The following is a 6,128-nucleotide window of genomic DNA, read 5'->3' on the forward strand; positions in this document are numbered from 1 at the left end:
AATACTGTAATAGAGAGATGAGCTTTCTCTTCCTCTAACTACTTTTAAATTCTAAGATAATTAGGAAATGATGTTTTGTGTAGCTATATTTTGATTTTAAATTATCTGCCTCAATTAGCGATGAACTAACTTGATTTTGTGCCTGAGTTTTAATAACTGTGATATGTTTGAATCAATGTGAGTTATTTGATCAATTCAAAATATCCAAAAAAAATTTGTCTGGTTAAGATCATGTGCATCTCCATGATGGGATTAGTGTTCTTATAGGAAGAGAAAGTGAGACCACAGCGCTCTGTCTTTCTCTATTTTGTGCCATGTGAAGACATTGTCAGAAGGCAGGAGCCTGTAGTCTAGGAAGGGAGCTTTCACCAGGGACTGAATCTGCCGGCACCTTATGGAGGATTTCCCAGCCTCCAAAACTGTGAGAAATAAATGTCTGTTTAAGACACCAGTCTCTGGTATTCTGTTATGGCAGCTTGAGCTGCCTAAGACACCATGATAATATACAAATATTAACAAGATTAGCCTGGGCACCATAAGAAGACCCCATCTTTAAAAGTAATACAAATAATAACAACAAACTAAAACATTTTGAATTTTTAAATGATAATTTTCTCATTAGATACAGAATCACCTACTTAGAAAGATACAGATCCTAGGGCAGGGCGCAGTGGCTCAGCCTGTAATCCCAGCACTCTGGGAGGCCGAGGCGGGCAGATCACGAGGTCAGGAGATCGAGACCATCCTGGCTAACACGGTGAAACCCCATCTCTACTAAAAATATGAAAAATTAGCCCGGCGTGGTGGCGGGCGCCTGGAGTCCCAGCTGTCCGGGAGGCTGAGGCAGGAGGATGGCGTGAACCCGGGAGGTGGAGCCTGCAGTGAGCTGACATCGTGCCACTGCACTCCAGCCTGGGCGACAGAGCAAGACTCCGTCTCAAAAAAAAAGAAAAAGAAAGAAAGAAAGAAAGATACAGATCCCAAACTCTATTATTATTAATATTTCTTCTAAAGTGTTCATCATTTTGAGGATTAAGATTTCTTAATGCATCTGTACAAACACACATGCATATATTCATACAAATAACTATAGTCATTTTGTCAATGCTTTATTTTGGCTTTTATTTAAAAATATTAAATGTATTTTATAAATGAAGAATGCATGTGTGTACTTATTTATTTATATTTTTATTTTGAGACGGAGTCTTGCTCTTTCGCCCAGGATGGAGTGCAGTGGCATGATCTCCGCTTCACTGTGTTAGCCAGGATGATCTCGATCTCCTGATCTCCTGATCTGCCCGCCTCGGCCTCCAAAAGTGCTGGGATTAAAGGCGTGAGCCACTGCTCTGGGCCTCATTTAAGTATATTTATATAGGAATGTCTGAAATACTGCCACCTAATGTTTAGCAATTATTTTCATTTCTGAGCAGTAGAATTTGAGTGATTTTTATTACTTTTGATTCTGCAACGTGATGTATTCTTTAATTTTTTCATAATGTCTTTTGTATTTATTAAAAGGCTAATTAAATCATACTAAGAATATTTTATGCATATTTCTGTTAAAATGGGAAGTTTAATAGTCAAAATTCTCCATTTACTAAATCCTTCTCAGTCAATGCTTCAGACTTTTCTACATTTACTAATAAAAAATTTAATTTCAACGTTATATAATAGAAGAACATAAAGTATCTATTTTAAATTTTACCTCCACAAACATCTTCAACCAGAAAATGAAATAAGCATTTAAAATATCAAATAAAATACTAGTTTTCAGGTCTGTTGCTTTGAAAATGTGCTTCCTTGTTGAGCAGTATCTGAATTTTTATTACTATACCAGGGTATAGATGAAATATCTAACTAGTATACTTTTAAATTAAAACTGCAAAAAATACATACAGAATTCAGTAGTGCATATTCAGCATGTAAAACATTTTGCCTATTACATTCTTCATGTTGATGGTAGCTATGGCTAGAGTTTGTAGATACTTGGTTTCATTAGCTTTTAGAGTTGCTTACATTAAATATGCTATAATATACCAGTCCCTGTTGGCTTTGAACTACTTGGAATTCTAAGAAGGGGAGTAACATAGTACAAACCTATAGAAAATATGATAAATGTACCACGAATGACACAAAATATTTTCTGCATGTCACATAAGGAGTGATTCTCTATTTTGTCAATTTCCTTAGTTAATTCAAAAGTTCCCGGCCAGGTGCAGTGGCACATGCGGGCGCAAACCTGTAATCCCAGCACTTTGGAAGGCCAAGGCAGGTGGATCACAGGGTCAGGAGGTTGAGACCATCCTGGCCATCCTGGCTAACATGGTGAAACCCCGTCTCTACTAAAAATACAAAAAATTTGCCAGGTGTGGTGGTGCCTGCCTGTAGTCCCAGCTACTTGGGAGGCTGAGGCAGGAGGATGGTGTGAACCCAGAAGTTAGAGTTTGCGGTGAGCTGAGATCCCGCCACTGCACTCCAGCCTGGGCTACAGAGCAAGACTCCGTCTCCAAAAAAAAAAAAGTTCCGAATGCACGAATCAATCAAGAATTTCACCCCCAACAGTGACAGGAAAAAAAAAAAATGTGAAAGCAGTCAGGTTTTAGTCACTGTAAATCACAATTTCAATTGACCCCGTCCAAAGAAAGCTATGTACATCCTTCTCATTCCAAATACAAACAGGCCATGAGTTAATCATCTTTCATTCTTCTAAAATACCAACAGATTTGCTTTTTTACCTTCATTTGTAGTTTATAGTACTCACGATTAAATTGATCCAAATGTATTTGAGGTATGTGTATATATATATATATATATATATGGATCAAAGGTCAATGCTATTGTCTATGCATTAGCCACTCCCATCTATGAGAATTTTCTAAACTTGTTGCTATATATCTCTTAAATGGTGTCAGTTGTCCACATTTCTTTCATGAGAAACAACTGAGCAGCTGACAATGAAAATGAAGCTCTCTGCATTCCTGTTAGGCATACTGCATACATCTTAGGCTCTCTGCATGCCTCTTAGGCACTTACACTTACATTTATTTGTATCTCATTACATAGTGATACAGTCCTAAAATAAAGTAAATAATGAGTTGTTTTCTAGACAAATTTGATGAGGCTTTTATTTGATCACAAATTAAAATTATGCCACCAGATGCCTATACTTTGACTTATAAAATGTGTTATGTTCTGCATGGGCAAATAGAAAGTGTAGATATTGAATGGCTACCTGGTAAAATTACCTAAATCCTCAATGCCACTGGACAACATTGAACTAGGTATTTAAATAAGTGAAAGTAATCAAGTAGTTGAGTTCACTGATAAAATTATACTTGGAATCTTACATCATTCCCAGATTAATATATACAATGTATATCAAATGTCATTGCTATGGGAATGGAAACTGTTACACATGAGGTTAAATTTTTATAAAGAATTTTTTTTTCCTCTAGAACTGACCTTGAGAAACTTGATATCCTCTGTTTATGGCATGTCTTAAGAAAATGTCAACCCAATGTCAAAGGATAATTAATTTTTTTAAAGAAAAGAAAAATAATGGTTCTCATACAAATGTAAAATGAATATATGTTCATGATTCTATTTAACTGATTAATAAATAAGAGTGCCACAGGATGTTTTGACTGGTTCAAAGGAGAATACAAAGAGCAGAGAATATATAGGCAGACATTCATGCTGAAATGAATTTGCTAAATAAAAGCAAAATTAGCCAATATCCATAGGGTGACGGTCAAATATATCCACACTGGATAATTTGCATTTTCATGGACAGGAATTATTTGCAGTTTACACAGTTGTGAAATAGGTAAAACAAACAAAAAGTGAAAGGTTCAGAAACCCCATACAATCAGCTAAACTAACATTTAGTTTTCCACTGAAAATATTTAGTAATTTTTTGAGACCATTTCAAAGTTTTTCTTAATTTTTCTCTGCTCTAAAAAAGTTTATAAATTATTTCCAATGAACATTAGAGCTTTTTATTTGTTGAATTAGTATTTTGAAAAATTTATGGAAGGAGACAGAACATAAGAGCAGTCGCCAAGTTTATCAATTAAGTCGGTACGATTACAAATCCCAATTGAGAAATATTTTTAAGTATATTTTTCTTTCCAAGACAAATAGACATTAAACAGTCCTAATGTTCATATCCTTTATGTTACATATATATGTATAGATGTGTAAGTATATGTATATCTACACGTATATAAAAAGACACAAACTCACATAGTTATTTCAGAGAATTATTTATGCAAATATGTTGGGTTTTCTTTTTGTGAAGCTATGTTATCAAGAAGTTATTCTTAGTTTTACAGAAAATAAAACAGCTCTAGCTCTTTGTATCATAAGATAAATATCTGTTCATAAATATCAGTATTTTCTAATACTTCTAATGTACTCTTTTGGAGGTAATGGTATAAGAAACCCTATCAGAGCAATTCTACTTCATTAATTAATTCGGAAGAAACACAAGTTTTTAAGACCCAGTGTATGCCAACAATTGACAAAGTCATTAAGGTAGACAAAGATGGGTAGAGCCTGGGCTTTGGCTATGAATGTTAGAAAATGAATCACTGAAAGTAAAACATGTTTAAAAGATTAAAATAACAAAAAATGGTTTGAAATTGATTTCAGTTATTGGCCATCAATTGGTTAGAAAGAGTAATTAAGAATGAGTCAAAGCTTTTTTCCTTGCATTTAGGTCAAATATGTCATAAAAATAGTCAATTTTAGATTATTATAAGTCGATTATGTCAAAATGGTTGAATGACATGTCATTGAAATTAATCTTTAGCTTGTAATGCTATCATTTGAGTTTTAATTAATATTGGGGCCAAAATGTTCATTAGATACTGTTTTTAATGATCAGTTTTTATGCAAATGATTTATATAAGGCAGAACTTCAATGTTTGGTAGCTGTTTGATTTTTAGGACATTATATATTGAAATGTACACTGATTATCCTAAAGTTGTAAATATTTAAGAAACTTTTCAGCAAAAAGTCTAAAATAAAGATATATTTATATTATTTCCAAAACAGAAAATTTAAATTGATTCCCTAGTCAAAGAAACTGTTTGTAAATAAAATGTAACAAACTATATATTGCTTGGCCCCCAGACATTTTAAAGTCACTTTTCCTTTTTATATACATGTTCTAATATTATAAACAGTGAGCTCAGAAATATCCTAATTTGTCTTTTGTATATTTTCAGCAGATTGTGCTGTTTCAAATTCTATTATTTTACTCCAATTCTTTTGTTCACATATTGCTTTTTTTGCTAGCGTTTTTCATATTTTAAAATATATTACTATATTGTATATAGTAATATTGTGTTTCTATTTCTCTTTCTTCATGTTTTATTTTGTTCCATAACCTTTGGCTTGTCCTTTTTATTCCTTATTCTCATTTGTAGATGTAGTTTTCAAAGGTGCTTTTCTTATTTACACAAACATAAGACATTTGGGCCGGGCGTCGTGGCTCACGCCTGTAATCCCGGCACTGTGGGGGGTCGAGACAGGCAGATGACGAGATCAGGAGATTGAGACCATCCTGGCTAACACGGTGAAACCCCGTCTCTACTAAAAATAAAAAAAAATTAGCAGGGCGTTTTGGCGGGCGCCTGTAGTCCCAGTTACCAGGGAGGCTGATGCAGGAGAATGGCGTGAACCTGGGAGGTGGAGCTTGCAGTGAGCCGAGATCGCGCCATTGCACTCCAGCCTGGGCAACAAAGTGAGACTCCATCTCAAAAAAAACAAACAAGAAAAAACACAAAAAAACAAAAAACGTTTGAACCAAAATATTCTGAATGAGATCAAAGTCAAAGCTCACACATTTCTCAAAAATGAGGTTTTTCTGGGTTGGTAACCAGAGTCATCTATTGCCTGATGCAACAGGCATTGAGAGTAGAACTTGTGACAACTGTCTGTGCATTAACAATAGAAAAAATGGGATAAGATAGAGGCAAGGAATATACATTCACGGAGCAAGAAGAAACACTGAGGGACTAATAGAAATTGGGCTTATTAAAATAAACTTACCAAGTTATGGTACCAATTCTCCTTTTTTTGTTCAGTCCATAATAGAGTTCTTAATGCTTTCAATTTTTTT

This window comes from Symphalangus syndactylus, chromosome 5 (assembly GCF_028878055.3).
Source record: "Symphalangus syndactylus isolate Jambi chromosome 5, NHGRI_mSymSyn1-v2.1_pri, whole genome shotgun sequence".
Taxonomy (NCBI): Eukaryota; Metazoa; Chordata; class Mammalia; order Primates; family Hylobatidae; genus Symphalangus; species Symphalangus syndactylus.